The 19,360-nt window shown below is 34.4% G+C and overlaps 4 non-coding genes across 4 annotated transcripts; all 4 read left to right on the forward strand.

The window, feature by feature from the left end:
* Positions 1–214: 214 nt before the first annotated feature.
* TRNAG-GCC lies at positions 215–285 on the forward strand. The gene has a single exon. It is a non-coding gene; the product is annotated as a tRNA-Gly (tRNA).
* Positions 286–294: 9 nt separating this feature from the next.
* On the forward strand, positions 295–381 carry LOC122722038. The gene has a single exon (XR_006348889.1). It is a non-coding gene; the product is annotated as a small nucleolar RNA snoR114 (small nucleolar RNA).
* A 2,175-nt stretch (positions 382–2,556) lies between these two features.
* Positions 2,557–2,627, forward strand: TRNAG-GCC. The gene has a single exon. It is a non-coding gene; the product is annotated as a tRNA-Gly (tRNA).
* A 9-nt stretch (positions 2,628–2,636) lies between these two features.
* LOC122722043 lies at positions 2,637–2,727 on the forward strand. The gene has a single exon (XR_006348894.1). It is a non-coding gene; the product is annotated as a small nucleolar RNA snoR114 (small nucleolar RNA).
* Positions 2,728–19,360: the final 16,633 nt, after the last annotated feature.

A 19,360-nucleotide genomic window follows, 5' to 3' on the forward strand; every position in this document is an offset into this window, starting at 1 on the left:
TTAATTTTTTAAAAATATGAAATATTAAATTAAATTCTAATTAAAGTCACATGATCATAAAAAAAAAAAACCTATTTTCCATTCTTGGCTCATCGCATGTTAAATATATTTAGTTTCATATTATTCTTTTATATATTTTTGTGTAAATAAATTGTGGACCCAACAAACATCTTTACCGTTATAAAATATTTTGTAAGTAGGCTAAACCAAGCAAGCACCAGTGGTCTAGTGGTAGAATAGTACCCTGCCACGGTACAGACCCGGGTTCGATTCCCGGCTGGTGCAAAATTACAGGAGCTGTGATGAATGCAGCGCTGAATGATGGATGGGGTCCATCAGTATCATCTGAATCTAAAGATGATATTTAGCGCAACTGAGCTCTATTTTTGTTTTTGTCTTTTAACGCTGTTCCCTTCAAATTTAATTTAATTATGGGTACATTCAGTTTTATTATTACTAATTAATTTAAATTTTATATTCTTAATTAAAATTAACCCATATTATTATAGATTAATATTAAATATTATAATTACTAATAAATCTTTATATTTATCAATTAATTTCTGTGTTTGTTAAATTTTAATATTTTATATGTAAAAATAATAAAATAAAAATTAGATAAAAAATTTTTCATTTTATTTTTTATTGAAAAGTAAATAAATTATTGATGAAAAGTTAGACAAAAATATTTTCAGACTTAAATTTAGATGGATATATTATGCTAATATTTTTCATTTAATTTTTGTTTTATAATTTTACTGTTAAATATAAAATGTTAAATTTTAATAAATATGAAAAAATAGCTTGTAAAAAAAATATAAGTAGTTATTTATAAATAATTATAATATTTAAGAATTGATTTATAAAAATATAGAAATGAATTATAATTAAAGTGATTATTTTTATTAACAAAATATAATTTTATAACTAAATTTAGAAATATATAACTAAATTATGTATTTTACTAAATTTTAACGATTAAAATGTAAATTTTTTCTAATTAAAAAGTTATTTTTAATTGATTTTTACATGCTAAGCACTATTTATAATAATGTTAAAAAGGATGCTCCATTTTACTAATAGAATGAAATAAATTTTTTTAAAAAAAATAAATCACATGACTCTTTTTGAAAAAGAGTATAATTATCATATATTTTGTAATAATAATTTATTATTTAGTTTATATCCAATAATTTATAAAATTATATATTTTTTTATTTTATTATTAATTATCATATTTAAAAAATAATTTAAGAGATTTTCAAATAATATACATTTAATTAAGATTTACCTTTATTAGTAAGATTAAATTTAATTTTCTTTATTCAAATATGATTGTCTTATATTTTTCTATTTTAATTTTAATTTATTTTATTTTATTATTTTAATTAAATTTATTGTATATTTTATTTTAATTAGAATTAGAAGATTTTTAGTTATAAACAATCTCATTTTGTAAATAAGTGAATATATATTACAAATTGATATTTTTATTTCTAATGATAATTTATTCTTATAACTTTACTTTTTTTATTTAATATAAATATGATTAATTTATTTTATCTTTATATTTTGCAATATATCAAGATTTAATTTTATAACATTCTAATTTAGATTTCATTGTTGTATACTTAATTAATGTTAGAAAAAAATAAGAATTTTTTAGGATAAAAAAATAAATAAAAATGCCAAAAGTCATTTTATATAGTCTATATATAAACACGATATTCATACATATAATTTCACAGTTTAAGAGTTACTTGAAATCACAGGATTTTTCCATAAAGAATGAATATTTAGTTTTAATTAAAATTCTACCTATTCCATGCAAACATAATAATTATGTGATACATAAATAAACATAATTGACAGGTCAATAAATACAAAACAATGCGGTACTTATATATAACCTTCTTTATATCTAAATACTTATAATCTTAATTCAATTTATTTTTCTAAAAATACTTCATTATATTAAATCATTCATAATCATATGATATTATCCTATGATAGTAAATATTAAATTAAATTTAAAAAAATTAAAATTTTGAGAATATTAATAAGATTACTTATAATGTTTTAGGACTTCATACTATAACAAGTAGAGATCGCTATTTATATCCTATTTTTTACCATAAGCACATATGATATAAATCACATGCTATAATAAGCAGAGATCACTGTTTATTATCTTACTAGATAATAAAAATTAATATCGTAGGAAAAGATATTTATTATCTGTCCGATATACTTATCATAATAAGATCTTTTAATATAAAATAGTATATATGAATTGATTATCTTATTTAGTATATAACTGACCTCATGAAAATTTAAATATCTAATTTCTCAGTATGAAAAAAAATATTCATTTATCAATTTTAATTTCTCTTTTAAAAAATAGGCATTGATTTGGATAAACGTTTGAATAAGAAAATGAAAAGTCCTGTCTACCAAATAAGTAATATATGTTTGATGAACAAACCAAATTATATTGAAAATTAAGCCTTTTAAAAATTTATATATTTTGTTTAAATAAGTTATGGACCCAAAGAAGCACCAGTGGTCTAGTGGTAGAATAGTACCCTGCCACGGTACAGACCCGGGTTCGATTCCCGGCTGGTGCAAGATTACTGGAGCTGTGAGGAACTCGGCGCTTGAATGATGATGGATGGGTTTCCATCAGTGTATCTGAATCTCAAGATGATACTTAGCGCGACTGAGCTCTAAGTTTTTGTTTTTGTCTTTAATTATGGGTACATTCATTTTTATTATTACTGCTTAATTTAAAATTTATTTTTTTAATTAAAATTAGATCCAATATTATGATACAACTAAATATTATAATTATTAATAAATTTTTATATTTACAAATTTATTTTTCTATTTGTTAAATTTTTATATTTTATATATGTGATAAATAATAAATAAAAATTGGATAAAAAATTTGCCATTTCGTTTCTTTTGTCTATATGCATATAATATGCTAATATTCTTTAATTTTTGTTTTATTATTTTATTGTTAAATATAAGATGTTAAAATTTAATAATTTGAAAAATTAACTTGTAAAAAAATATTAGTTATATATAATTAATTATAATATTTAAGAATCAATTTATAAAAATATAAGATCAATAATTATTTTTATTAATAAAATAAAATTTTGTGGCTAAATTTAGAAATATATAACTAAAATATATGTTTTATTAAATTTTAAGGAGTAAAATGTAATTTATTTTAATTAAAAAATTATTTTTAATTGATTTTTACATGCTACACAATATTTATAATAGTGTTAGATAAAATGCTCTACTTTGTTAATGGAATAAAATAAAATATATTTTTTTTTCATAAAATAAATAATATCTCTTTTCAAAAAAATATTAAATCACATGATAAGTTATTTAAAATTATCATATATTCTGTAATAACAATTTATTATTCACTTTATGCCTAACTATTTATAAAATTATATATATTTTTTAATTTTATTATTAATTATCATATTTAAAAAAGTAATTTTATCACTTATTTTTACGTAAAAATTTATAAATTTGTTTTTTTAAAAAAAATCTTTAGAAATAAATTTATCATATAGTGGATAAAATGTATTAAAATCATTTGTAGGAGTTAAAAACTGAAATTTGTATTTTCTTATGTTAGCCTATATTTTTTATTATGGTAATTTTAGAATTTGAATTATTATGTGCTTCAATATTATTATTTAAAATTTATTTAGGTTCAATATAGATAAATTTTGAATAGCAAATAGATATTAGATTAGTTTATTTTTGATAAATTTCAAGTGAGAAAATTTGACATAAATTTTCTTTCCAATAGCTAAATTTTTTTCAATTATGAGATTTTCGGGTAATCCACATTTAATTAAAATTTTCTTTAATTAGTAAGATTAGTTTTAGCTTTTTTGTTTAAATAAAATTATTTTATTCCTTTCTATTTGAAATTGCAATTTATTTTATTTTCTTATTTTAATTAGAATTTATTTTATTTTAATTAAAATTAAAAGATTTTTAAGTTATAAATAACTTTATTACATAAGTGGATATATTAAAAATTATTATTTTTCATTTGATCCGCAATTTATTTTATTTTCTTATTTCAATTAAAATTTATTTTATTTTTTTATTTTAATTAAAATTAAAAAATTTTTAGTTATAAATAGTTTTATTATTGGATATATAAAAAATTAATATTTTTATCCATAATGTAAATTTATTCTTAGAATTTTAGTTCTTTTATCCAATACAAAAATAATTAATTCTATTTCAATCTTTTAATGTTCTAATTTAAATTTTATTATTTCAAGCATAATTACTGATAAAAAAAATAAGAATTTTTTAGGATTTAAAACTAAACAAAAATATTAAAAATCACATAATCCATGTATAATACAAGATTCAAACTATGCATATAATTTTACATGCTAAGAGCTATCTGAAATCATAATATTTTTCCACAAAAAATGAATATTGAGTTTTAATTAAATTTCCACCTAATTATTCACGAATTAATAGATTGTCTACCCTTTATTCTCCACGAATATGTAGAAAATTCTCTAAATACGCGTATAGGAGATAAACTGTTCAAAACAAAATACATACAAGATTTTCTATTCATAAATTGTAATTTGGACTCTCAATATACTATTTTAATAAAACTCAAAAAATTCAATCTTGTATCTTATCTCTTATAATATATTCTTTTCACGAATTTTAATAGGAACAAATCGTAAAGAGAGAGTAAGCAAGAGAGGAGAAAAAACTTCAAGAAGGATTAACAAAAAAAAAAATGAAAACATAACTTATATATTTTCATTTACGAAACTATCCACCAACTCATGTTGTGTGCGACTGGTGGCACATTATATTTTTAATTTATTATTTATTTTATAAATATTTCATTTTAAATTTTTTAAAATTAAAAAACAAATGTGAGCTTTTTCTAAATAAGATATTGTATTTTATTTCGCGCTCTATTTTTTCAGACTCAATCATACATGGACCAAATTTCTTCAGACTTTTAATTTCGATACAATTATGGGTGAACTATTTCCTTCATTTTATATTCACACATTGATAGGGCATATTATCATGAATACTGCGATTTTTATACTTAACAAATAAACTATTTGACTAATGCATATTTTGAGACTTTAAATATTATATATTTGTTTGGTTAACATAACCACTCGAATGTAAAATTCAGAATAGCTATAGTATATAATACTCTAGATCATTTATCAAATTCAACTTTCCATATGATCATATTTGATTTCTTTTTATATTCATAATTATGTTATACATAGATAAACATAATTAATCTGTCAATAAATACAAAATAATGTGATACTTACATATGATCTTCTTCATATCTAGATACTTACAGTCTTAATTTAATTTACTTTTCTAGGAATACTTGTATTAAATCATTCATAATTGTATGATAATATCGTATGACAATAAACATTAAATTATGTCTTAAGTACCAATTAAAATCCTGAGTGTATTAGTAAGATTACTTATAATCTTTTAGGGTCTCATACTTTAACAAATAAAGATCACTGCTTATATCCCCATCTTTGACCATGAGCATATGTTAAGATACTTTTTTCATTCATAATGGAGTGTAAGTTTCTATTTAAGATACCATACATATGGCAATTTAAGCATATCTAATGTTCAAATTTGAGTTCTCTAAACTACTTTTTTTTGAATGCTATCTGGTTGTTAAGAGAAATAAAATGACTTATTCATATAAGATTAACGTATTTAATAGAATGATCTCACAGTATTATTCTCAACACTTTTGAGATGACATTCACAATTAAGTTTTTGAGCTCTTAATTTTATTATCCATTGATAAAAGAAAACTTATAATTGTCTTATATTTTATTATCTCACTAGATAATAAAATCAATACTGTGTGGGGAGATATTTGTTATCTATTCGACATACTTCTCATAATCAAATCTTCTAATATAAAATAGCATGTATGAATTGCACTATTGCAATAATATTTTAAATACATCAACTCAATGCCCTAATATCTACGCTAACTCATGACTTTATATGCGTATACAAGATATCTTTAATACTAGGCTTTATTAGAGGATCCAAATTCATTCCATACGTAGAAAATCCTTTCAAGTTATGTGCATCTCCCTAATACAGTAAATAAGACTATTAACTATTGCTTCTTATTTCTTAAGAAGATATGTCCTTAAGTAGATTTAGGGTCATCTAAATCTCCTTTCTAATCTACATTTATATAGCTTTCTAATTTCAGCTATTTTCTTGATAACGTAATGAATTTTCTAATGTGTTTTTAAGATATCTTAATATCCATTTCATTATTTTCAATGTGCTTATCCAAAGCCAGATTGCTATCGGCTTACTATGCCCACAATATAGAAAATCTCAACTCTTGTACACTAAAAAGCATATACTAGACTATTAACCACATTAGTATATGAAACCTTTTTCATTTCAGCTTTATATTTTGGAGTCTTAGGAGATAATCTACAATTTAAAGCATTTTATTTGAAGACAAGAATATCTGAGTTTGAAGTCTTGCATATTAAATCACCCTAAGACTTTTATAATATATTACTCTTAGAAAAGATACAATAACTTTCTCAATTGTTCTCTTAGAATCTGAACTCCAAGAATATATGCAACTTTCTCATTCCTTTCATCTCAAAAGATGACAAATCATTCCTTAATGGTTGTAATATACTCACTATTGTTTCTAGCTCTTAATATATCATTTACATACAATTATAAGATTATAAATCTATTCTTGGATCTTTTGGTATATTTACAATGATTATCGTTAATCACAATAAAATTATAAGACACCATTGCATTATAAAATCTAATATACACTATATAAAAGACTATTTAAGGTTATAGATTGACTTCAAAAGTAGTACACTTTGTGTTCTTGACTATTTACACTGAAACTTGTGGTTTATGTAAATTTTTTTTTTTTAATTATCTACTTGAGAAAAGTAGTCTTCACTTCTATTTGATGTAATTCAAGATCCAAGTTATCAACTAAAGTAAAAAAAATAATATTATCAAGGTGAATCTCACAAGTGAAAAATTGTCTCATAATCTATTTCTTCCTATTGTGTGCACTCCTTAGCTGCAAAAAATAATATTATCGAGGTGAATCTTACAACAAGTGAAAAATTGTCTCATAATCTATTTCTTCCTACTATGTGTACCCTTTAGCTGCAAAAAAAATAATATTATCATAGTGAATCTCACAACAAGTGAAAAATTATCTCATAATCTATTTCTTCCTATTGTGTGTATCCCTTAGCTGCTAAACGAGTTCTGTACCTCTTCATATTACTATTAGCTTTACGCTTAATTTTAAAAATCCATTTATTCCCAATTCCTTAATGTCCTAATGGCAACTCCATTAGTCCTATAACCTTGTTTGATTTTTGTCGATTCAATTTTCTCTTCCATTACTTTAATCCATTCGTCCTTTTCTTGGCTCATCTTCATTAAGAGTAACTATAAATACTTCCCTTTCAATCTCAAAAATGACAATCGAGAATCCTTGGATGACTTGTTTATCATAGCTGAGATTGATTTGTTGACTCAGTAATAGGCATGTTACTCCTACTAGGACCAGGTTCTATGACTAGAATTACTTTAGGTTGCAATTATGAAATCAATGAATATATTCATTTGTATCCATATTACTTCCACTCGAAAGTATATCCGTTAAAATTTCTATAACGGAAGCATTTTGGTTGTGAGTCTTAATTAGAGATAAGCCTTGTCCTATCTCCATATACTTTGAAAAATTATTTTCTAAAAAATGTGATATCTTATGATCTAAACTAAATTATACTTTCATTTTCTTGCTCACTAAAGAATACCTGTCTTTTTAATTATTCAAAGTATCTTAGAAAGAGCATATCCTTCCCTTTGGACCTAAATTTCAAAATTTATAGAAAGGTTTGTGAGGAATAGTCGCATAACTCCATGGTTTTAAATTCCATGGTTATGTTTGCATTTAGTCCATAACTAATATAAAATGAAAGTTACTGATTTTATGGGTATTCGGTTAAGTATAATGGTGGTCGCTGATAAATTATCTTTCCAATAGATGATTGGCAAATTAGCTTGTACTTTTAATGACCTAACAATTTCTTTTAAGGTTTTATTTCTCCGTTCTATTTTACAATTTCTTAAATTGTTCTGATAAAAATTTCCTATCTTGATTGGTTCTTAAAGCCTTAACTTTTTCGTTTAATTGATTGTCAGTTAAATCTAAAAATTTAATGAAACAACTTAAAGTCTCAATTTTATAAGATACCAAATAGAAATAACCATGTAGAGTGTAGTCATCAATTATGAAATAGGTACTCCCTATGCCTAGCTCCACATAGGACCACATTTATTAGAATGGATTAATCGCAATGGAAATTCAGCTCTTGTTCCCTTGCAAAAAAAAAATCCTAAATATTTTCCAAATTATATAATATTGTCAAGTTGCATATTCACATTATTAATATTATCTAATAAACCCTTTTTGACTAATTATTATAATATTTTTTATCTATATGTCCAAGTATAACCTGTTATATATTTACATCATTCATAGACATATCCGAAGATGTAAAATAGAAAAAAAAATATACTATTGAAGTTACTTATAATATCTAAGCCAATATAACTATTTAAGAAATATCCAGAATGTAATACCCGGCTAGAGTCCGGCATCGGAATTTCTGTAGTCCGGTGGAATCCCGGATGTCAGAATTCTCTAGAAGGGTAAGCTTTATATTTTTCTAAAGTAATATAGTATGTTTTAATGTTGTTACGTTGAAATGAAAAGAGGTTTTGCAAGAAAAGAACCAAGGCAGAAAAGCCAGGTTCGGCCGCCGAACATGCATGGCTTTCGGTTTCACGTGTGGCCGCCGAAGGTGGTCTGGCCAGCCACCTATAAAAGGCCCTCAGTCGGTTGAAAGATAAGGATTGCCTCTTTCTTTCACTTTCTGAGGTGAGACTCTGTCTTCCTTAAGTGTTCTTCATGTTTTCATTAAATCTTGCAAATATATGATTGATTTTTATGTTATTTTGAAGGTTTTGAGCTAAAACCACAAAGTTGTGAATTTTGGAGAGTTTGAAGGAGAGTTGCTCCAAAACTCCACGTTAGGATCGTTCATCTTCTTGGTTTCAAGAGGTAAGTGAAGATCCTGAGCTTGTTTTCATGATTTATGGAAGATTTGTAAGGTTTTGGGGGAGAGTTGCATGATTAGGGTAAAAGAGAGTTTTTTGATATTTTTGTGAGAAAAGCTTGTATATGTGTTATATGTTTTGTGTTGTTGGGGTTTTAAGGTAGTTTCTGACCCCCTTGAGCATATACTTGGGTGTATGCATGTTGAGGAGTTGAGGTGTTTGAGTTGGAGGAAGATTGGTGCATTTTGGCGTGAGGCAGAGCAAGGTTCTGCCTTGTTGATGAACCCAGCTTCGGCTGCCGAAGAATGGTTCGGCCGCCGAATATGCTGAGGAGGTGGCTTCGGTTGCCTAAGCTTGCCCCCGAGCCTGTAGACTTTCAGCTCTGGAGGGGAGTTTCGGCCACCGAAGATGCCCCCGAAGGTTAGAGACTTTCATCTCTGGAGTGCCTTTCAGCCCCCGAAACTTGCCCCCGAAAGGGTTCGGCTGCCAAAAGTTGAGATTCGGCCGCCGAAGGTGCATGAGTTTCGGCTCTGGAGAGGACTTTCGGCCGCCGAACCTGCCGCCAAAAGTGTCCTGTCCAGCCTTTCTTTGCATGCTTTGCATGGATGTTTGAGTGAGTTTAAGGGGATTTTTGGGGAGTTTAACAGAGTTGTTCATAAGCTAGTTTGGTCCCTCATTTGAGTCCATCTGTGTAGGCATAGACCAGAGGAACCAGAGAGAGCAGCAGTGAGTACTGCTCCAGCGTTTACAGAGCCTGCAGAGTCAGTCCAGATAGTCAGAGGTGAGTGGAACTAACCTTAATACTCGTTTTAATTGAGACATTGAATGCTTTTAGCATATTTCATGCACCATGATTATGCAATAGGGTGATTGCATTAGAATTCACAAAGATGTTGCATTGCATACTTATTTGTTAATGTGGGTGAATGCTGAATGATCCAATAGTTCCAGACAGGAAGTCCAGGACCCCATTCTACAGCCTGGCAAGTATAGTAAAGTCCAGGACCCCATTCTACGGCCTGGCAGGTATAGTAAAGACCAGGTGCCCAGTCTACGCCTTGGCAAATGGTAAGTACAGGTGTTATATACACGTATACATATACAGTACAGGAAGACCAGGACCCCAGTCTACGGCCTGGCACAGAAGAGTTACTGGGACTATGTGGTGACAGGTTTACCCTTGATGTGGCTTGTCTGTGATATGATGCATTCCATAAGATCATGTGTTAATGACTTGTTTTACTGTTCTACTCACTGGGCTATAGAGCTCATCCCACTCCCTTAACCCCAGTCTTGCAGGTTCAGTGTACAGTGTACAAGGGAAGTCCAGCAGAGTACAGGAAGAGAGAAGAGTTTTATAATAGAATATTGTGGACATGTAACATTAAAGAGATGTAACAATTGTGTAAAGTTAGAATTGTGCTTGACTTAGTTCTTTTTGTGTTGTAAATCTTTTGTATACATGGTCTGTTTATATAACTATTTTTCAGAGGTTAACAGGTATGAACTAACCCACCTAGAGCAAGCTCTAGTCAGGGGTACAGAGTACAGAGATAGTGCATGCACAAGTTAAGTCTTGGTCCAGAGAAAAGTTTTTATTTTCACAGAAAATGGATGACCATGTATGAGATTTGACAGGTACTCAGAGAGTATAGCAGGCTTGCTACGGGTTCTGGCGGCCTTAAGCCGATCTGAATCCTAGCGCCGGTGACGGTCCAATTTTCGGATCGTTACAGATTGGTATCAGAGCCTAAGGTTCAAATGATCGGACCTATAGAGAGAGTGTTGAGCTCATAGCAATTAGAGGTGGTCAAGCACAATAGGAAATCATGTCCACTAGGACAGGATGTTGCGTACTGTCTATTTGATGCTATGATTTATGCAGGTGCTTTATTGTTATATGAGTTACTTATATGTTGCGATATGTGTTGTTTTTCAGAGGTAAGATGAGAGGAACTCGTCGATCAGCTCGATTGACTGGAGTCCCACCAGATAGTGAGAGAATAGATGCTCGTCCTCCTGCATTGCTAAGGGTAAGGTCTCAAAGATCTAGCAAGGAAGGTACGTCAATAGACCCGAGAAGGTCTGTAGACGAGAGCAGAAGAGGTACAGTTAGAGGAGGAAGATCAGAGGAAGTGAGGGAGGCTATGGAGATTGATCAATCCATAGATGAAAGCATGAGTGTAGGTAGATCTGAAGAAGGTATGGGAGAGTCGCAGGGAGGCACTCAGACCTCAGGTTTTGATTATCCAGCCTTTCCTCAGGACCCAGGGTATCCGATGGGAGGTATGTCGGAGTAGTCTAGTTTTGTCCCATATCCTACTTACATGTCATATATGCCTTATCCTCATTATTACCCACCATATCCTATGTATCCACCTTCCCCTACCCATCCAAGTGCAGCACACCCAGAGCTAAATGAACCAATACCTTCACCACCACAACTAGAACCAGTAGCTCCTGTTGCCCAAAGACATCAACCTAGCTCATCTGGAGGTAAGGTGCAAATGACAGAGTACTTGAAATTGGATGCTCTGAAATTCAATCCAGGAGAATGATCCATTTGAGTACCTTAAAACTGTGAAGATGATTACTGATGAGTTGGGAGCAAATGATAGCAGAGCCATAGAAATGGCGGGGTTTACACTTAAGTGTAAGAAAGCTCGAGAATGGTTCAAGAACTATATGGAGCCCAGGATGGACAGTATGTCATGGGGAGAGTTCGCCAATGAGTTTGCAGGATGGGCTTTTCCTGACAGTTCCAGAGAGATGAAAATAATAGAATTTGAACAGTTGCGACAGACGGATGAGCTGAGTGTTGATGAATTCACAGATAAATTCCTGAATTTGCTTCAGTACGTGGGTCAGGCCTATGATACTGATCAGAAGAAGGCAAGGAGATATACTATGAGATTGCATCCCAGGTATTCTTCCTTGATTCTTCCAGTAGAGAAGGAGAGTTTCCATTCTATAGTGGATGCAGCCAGGAAAATGGAAGCAAATGCCAATATTCAGAAACAGTCAAAGGCACAGGCTTCGGGTTCTAAGGCCCCCAGTGTAGGAACTTCAGACAGCAAGAGATGGGATAGAGCAAAAGGATTAAAGAACAAGTTCTGAAGTAAAGCTAAGTCTAGTATGGGAATGGGTAGTGGCTCAAGCTTTGGCATAGCTTATCCAGTATGCAGAAGATACGGAAGACCACATGGAGAAGCTTATCGGTTGGGATCTACAGCTTGCTATAGATGTGGACAGGAAGGGCATATTGCTCGGGATTGTCCTCAGGTGACTTTTGTGGCACCATCCCAGCAGATGAGTTCAGGCAGTGTGGTACAGCCAGTAGTACAACCAGTAGCTCCAGTCATGCCTCAGAGTAGTGGCAGAGGTAGAGGGAGAGGGGCAGCCTCTACTTCAGCAGCAGGTTCCCGAGGTGGAAATTCGGTAGCCCCAGCATGGATTTTCACTGTGACACAGGAGGAGGCGAACACGTCGAACACAGTGGTGTCAGGTAATCTCATCATTAGGTGTTCAGATGTGTATGCTTTGATGGACCCCGGTGCTTTTCATTCCTTTATTGCTTCGAGAGCCATAGAGAGATTGGGTTTGATCATTTTTGAGTTAGAGTATCCTCTCTGGGTCAGTGGACCCAAGTGTGACCCATCAGTGGCAGCGTCAGTCTGTCGTTTCAGTCCAGTGTTCATAGAGGGTAGATGCCTTCCAGCTGACCTTGTGGTTCTAGACTTGACAGATGTTGATGTCATTCTAGGGATGGATTGGTTATCTGCATATGGTGCGACCTTGGACTGTAGAGACAAGGTAGTTAGTCTCAGAGACCAGGATGGGTCAGAGAGTGTCTTCAGGGGAGACATGAGGGGTACACCCAAAGGTTTGATTTCAGCCCTACAGGCTCGTCGTTTGCTTAGGAGGGGTTGTCAGGGGTTTCTAGCTCATGTGAGAGAGCTAGACAGACAGGTTAGGGAACCAGCTTTAATATCAGTAGTCCGAGAGTTTCTAGATGTTTTCCCAGACGAACTTTCAGGACTATCGCCTGGTAGGGAGATAGAGTTTGAAATTGAATTGCTGCCTGATACCAGACCTATCTCTATTCCTCCCTACAGGATGGCGCCAGCAGAGTTAAAGGAGTTGAAAGAACAGTTGCAGGAATTGGTAGATAAGGGTTTCATCCGCCCTAGTACCTCACCTTTGGGTGCTCCAGTACTGTTGGTCAAAAAGAAGGATGGATCCCTCAGACTTTGTATCGACTACAGACAGTAGAACAAGGTCACTACCAAGAACAGGTATCCTCTACCTAGGATTGATGATCTATTTGACCAGCTAGCTGGAGCAGGTTGTTTCTCTAAAATAGATCTGAGATCCGGGTATCATCAGTTGAGAGTCAGAGAGGCAGATGTGCCAAAGACAGCTTTCAGGACCAGATATGGGCATTATGAGTTCTTAGTGATGCCGTTCGGGTTGACTAATGCCCCTGCAGCATTCATGGATCTCATGAACAGAGTTTTCAGCGAGTATCTGGATCACTTTGTTATTGTTTTTATCGATGACATCTTAGTGTATTCCAGAGATGTAGAGGAGCATGCCCAGCATCTGAGGATAGTTCTGCAGACACTGAGAGAGCATGGTTTGTATGCCAAGTTCTCTAAGTGTGAGTTTTGGTTAAGGATCATTTCCTTCTTGGGACACGTGGTATCAGCAGAAGGGATTGAGGTAGACCCCAAGAAGATAGAGGCTATAGCTAACTGGTCCAGACCCACTACAGTGACTGAGATTAAAAGCTTTTTGGGACTGGCAGGTTACTACAGGAGGTTCGTTCAGGACTTCTCGAAGATAGCTGCTCCTATGACCAAACTGACTCAGAAGAACCAGAAGTTTAACTGGTCAGACCAGTGCGAAGAGAGCTTTGAGGAGCTCAAGAGGAGATTGACATCAGCACCAGTGTTAGCTCTGCCTGTGAGTAACGAGGATTTCACAGTGTTCTGTGATGCATCTCGAGTGAGATTGGGTTGTGTTTTGATGCAGAGTGATAGGGTGATTGCTTATGCTTCTAGACAGTTGAAGAAGCACGAGTTGAATTACCCCACCCATGATCTAGAGATGGCAGCAGTTATCTTTGCACTCAAGATGTGGAGGCATTACCTCTACGGGGTAAAATGCGAGATCTTCACTGATCACAAGAGTTTACAGTACATCTTGAGCCAGAGAGAGCTGAATTTGAGGCAGAGAAGATGGGTGGAATTGCTCAGTGATTATGATTGTAAGATCCAGTATCATCCGGGTAAGGCGAATGTTGTGGCAGACGCCCTAAGCCGGAAATCACTAGGCAGTTTATCCCATATAGCAGCAGAGCGGAGACCAGTAGTGATGGAGCTTTATAAGCTCATTGAGAAAGGGTTACAGCTAGAGTTGTCTGGTACGGGTGCATTGATAGCACAAATGAGAGTGACACCTGTGTTTCTGGAGCAGATAGCTCAGAAATAGCACGAGGACCCAGAGTTGATGAAAATTGCCAGGACTATTCAGTCAGGCAACAGTGCAGAGTTCAGATTTGACAGCAAAGGGATCCTTCGCTATGGGAGTCGCCTTTGTGTACCAGATAGTAGCAGTCGGAAGGAAGACATTATGAGGGAAGCTCATAATGCGAGGTATAGTGTTCACCCAGGAGCCACCAAGATGTATCAGGATCTGAAGAAGGTATATTGGTGGCCAGCCATGAAGAAAGAAGTGGCGCAGTTCGTGACAGCCTGTGAGGTTTGTCAAAGGGTGAAATTAGAATATCAGAAGCCGGCTGGAATGCTTAACCCACTGCCGATTCCAGAATGGATATGGGAGAACATAGCTATGGATTTTGTAGTGGGCTTACCGGCAGCGTCCAACAGGATAGACTCTATATGGGTGATTGTGGACAGACTCACGAAATCTGCTCATTTCATTCCAGTTAGGAGTAACTATTCTGTGGATAAGTTGGCACAGGTATATTTGGATGAGATAGTGAGATTACATGGAGTTCCAGTATCTATAGTCTCAGACAGAGGACCTCAGTTCACCTCCAGGTTTTGGCGAAGTCTGCAGAGTGCGATGGCCACAAGGTTGGATTTTAGCACTGCATTCCATCTGCAGACTGATGGACAGTCAGAGAGGACCATCCAGACCATTGAGGATATGCTCAGAATGTGTGTGTTAGACTTTGGCAGTTCTTGGAGGCAGCATCTACCTCTGGTGGAGTTTGCCTACAATAACAGTCATCATGTTAGCATCGGGATGGCTCCTTATGAAGCGTTGTATGGGAGGAAGTGCAGATCACCTATTTGCTGGGAAGAGGTAGGAGAAAAAGCTCTTGCAGGGCCAGAGTTAGTAGAGATTACCAGTAGAACAGCTCAGAGTAGACAGAAAAGCTATACGGACGTTCACAAGAAACTGTTAGAGTTCCAGGAGGGTGATTGGGTATTGCTGAAAGTGTCTCCAATGAAAGGAGTGGTTCGTTTTGGAAAGAAGGGTAAGCTAGCTCCACGGTACATTGGACCCTTTGAGATTTTGCAGAGGATCGGAAATGTGTCGTATAAGCTGGATTTACCTACTTCTATGGAGAGAATTCACCCAGTATTTCATGTTTCTATGCTACGGAAATTTGTGTCAGATCTGGGTCAGGTTATTAGTGAGCTTAATGTGGAGGTTCTTGGAGATCTCACCTATATAGAGCAGCCAGTACGGATTCTTGACACACAGATCAGACAGCTAAGGAACAAAGAGATTCCGATGGTGAAAGTCCTGTGGAACCACCATAATGTAGAAGAGTGTACGTGGGAGACGCGAGAGTCTATGCTCCAGCAGTATCCATATCTATTTTGAGGTTAGTTTCCTCCTTTTTATATGGTTATATGTTTGTTTTAGGAACATTCAGGGACGAATGTTCTTAAGGGGGGAGAATGTAATACCCGGCTAGAGTCCGGCATCAGAATTCCTGTTGTCCGGTGGAATCCCGGATGTCGGAATTCTCTAGAAGGGTAAGCTTTATGTTTTTCTAAAGTAATATAGTATGTTTTAATGTTGTTACGTTGAAATGAAAGGAGGTTTTGCAAGAAAAGAACCAAGGCAGAAAAGCCAAGTTAGGCCGCTGAAGGTGACATTCGGCCGCCGAACATGCATGGCTTTCGGTTTCACATGTGGCCGCCGAAGGTGGTCTGGCCAGCCACCTATAAAAGGCCCTCAGTCGGTTGAAAGATAAGGATTGCCTCTTTCTTTCACTTTCTGAGGTGAGACTCTGTCTTCCTTAAGTGTTCTTCATGTTTTCATTAAATCTTGCAAAGATATGATTGATTTTTATGTTATTTTGAAGGTTTTGAGCTAAAACCACAAAGTTGTGAATTTTGGAGAGTTTGAAGGAGAGTTGCTCCAAAACTCCACGTTAGGATCATTCATCTTCTTGGTTTCAAGAGGTAAGTGAAGATCCTGAGCTTGTTTTCATGATTTATGGAAGATTTGTAAGGTTTTGGGGGAGAGTTGCATGATTAGGGTAAAAGAGAGTTTTTTGATATTTTTGTGAGAAAAGCTTGTATATGTGTTATATGTTTTGTGTTGTTGGGGTTTTAAGGTAGTTTCTGACCCCCTTGAGCATATACTTGGGTGTATGCATGTTGAGGAGTTGAGGTGTTTGAGTTGGAGGAAGATTGGTGCATTTTGGCGTGAGGCAGAGCAAGGTTCTGCCTTGCTGATGAACCCAGCTTCGGCCGCCGAAGAATGGTCCGGCCGCCGAATGTGCTGAGGAGGTGGCTTCGGTTGCCTAAGCTTACCCCCGAGCCTGTAGACTTTTGGCTCTGGAGGGGAGTTTCGGCCACCGAAGATGCCCTCGAAGGTTAGAGACTTTTGTCTCTGGAGTGCCTTTCAGCCCCTGAAACTTGCCCCCGAAAGGGTTCGGCTGCCGAAAGTTGAGATTCGGCCACCGAAGGTGCATGAGTTTTGGCTCTGGAGAGGACTTTCGGCCGCCGAACCTGCCGCCGAAAGTGTCTTGTCCAGCCTTTCTTTGCATGCTTTGCATGGATGTTTGAGTGAGTTTAAGGGGATTTTTGGGGAGTTTAATAGAGTTGTTCATAAGCTAGTTTGGTCCCTCATTTGAGTCCATCTGTGTAGGCACAGACCAGAGGAACCAGAAAGAGCAGCAGTGAGTACTTCTCCAGCATTTACAGAGCCTGCAGAGTCAGTCCAGATTGTCAGAGGTGAGTGGAACTAACCTTAATACTCGTTTTAATTGAGACATTGAATGCTTTTAGCATATTTCATGCACCATGATTATGCAATAGGGTGATTGCATTAGAATTCACAAAGATGTTGCATTGCATACTTATTTGTTAATATGGGTGAATGCTAAATGATCCAATAGTTCCAGACAGGAAGTCTAGGACCCCATTCTACGACCTGGCAAGTATAGTAAAGTCCAGGACCCTATTCTACGGCCTGGCAGGTATAGTAAAGACCAGGTGCCCAGTCTACGCCCTGGCAAATGGTAAGTACAGGTGTTATATACACGTATACATATACAGTACAGGAAGACCAGGACCCCAGTCTACGGCCTGGCACGGAACAGTTACTGGGACTATGTGGTGACAGGTTTACCCTTGATGTGGCTTGTCTGTGATATGATGCATTCCATAAGATCATGTGTTAATGACTTGTTTTACTGTTCTACTCACTGGGCTATAGAGCTCATCCCATTCCCTTAACCCCAGTCTTGCAGGTTCAGTGTACAGTGTACAGGGGAAGTCCAGCAGAGTACAGGAAGAGAGAAGAGTTTTGTAATAGAATATTGTGGACATGTAACATTAAAGAGATGTAACAGTTGTGTAAAGTTAGAATTGTGCTTGACTTAGTTCTTTTTGTGTTGTAAATCTTTTGTGTACATGGTATGTTTATATAACTGTTTTTCAGAGGCTTAACAGGTATGAACTAACCCACCTAGAGCAAGCTCTAGTCAGGGGTACAGAGTACAGAGATAGTGCATGCACAGGTTAAGTCTTGGTCCAGAGAAAAGTTTTTATTTTCATAGAAAATGGATGACCATGTATGAGATTTGACAGGTACTCAGAGAGTATAGCAGGCTTGCTAGGGGTTCTGGCGGCCTTAAATCGATCTAAATCCTAGCGCCGGTGACGGTCCGATTTTCGGGTCGTTACACAGAACTACTAAAACGTGTACTTAAAAAAGTTTACAACTTGTTCATGAAAACTAATAGAAAAATGCGAAAACTTAATTCTAATGAATTTGTAGAGCAATTAGGATATTGTTTAGGATTAGGATTTGCCCACCACATATAGCAATCTTATAGGTGCCTATACCTTTCACCTCTACTTTAGAAATATTTTGATATGGAGCAATTAGCCTCGGACTTTACGGTAGACTTGGACCGGACCTAACTTTTGCTGCCGATGTCCGATAGAGACCCATGATAGCTTTTCGGAAAGGAAATTTCGAGATGCACGACTTTCAAAAGTGTGACATGAGGCGTAGGCCTGTCACATAGTTCGATATGAAAATTCTATCGTTTAGGGGGTTAATTTTGCATTTTAATTATTTTTTTAGATATTTTGGGTATTTTCATTATTTTGCATATTAGGGTTTTATTTCTATTATAAATAGCCTTCCTTGGCTATTAGAAACTCACCTTTCAATTTTTGAGGAATTTCAATAAGACTTTTAGTCTTCTAGCCTATCTTTTCTCTTATTTCGTCTTAGCCAAACGATATTGGTTAAAACTCCTGACGCAATTTAAATAGTCCTTTATCAGATTGGTATCAGAGCAAAGTTCGACCATAGCAGATAACCAAGAGGTGCGACTTGCTGCGATTGAGGCATCTTTGGCAGAATTGAGGGAGATGATCGGACAACTGATCCTGCAGCAGGGAATCCACCAACCCGCCGTCGCCGCACACTCCCAACTAGTCGCCAATCCTGTGATCGCCAATCCTGTGCCTGCAAATCCCCAACAAAATTATCAAGAAGGTTACAAGATCAAGGTAGACCTTCAAAACTTTTCTGGTTCGTTAGATGTTGAATCTGTTCTTGATTGGTTGGAAGAGGTTGAACATTTCTTTGAAGTTATGAATGTGGAAGAGGAGCGCAAGGTTCTAAT

The sequence above is a fragment of the Manihot esculenta genome, chromosome 15 (assembly GCF_001659605.2).
Source record: "Manihot esculenta cultivar AM560-2 chromosome 15, M.esculenta_v8, whole genome shotgun sequence".
NCBI lineage: Eukaryota > Viridiplantae > Streptophyta > Magnoliopsida > Malpighiales > Euphorbiaceae > Manihot > Manihot esculenta.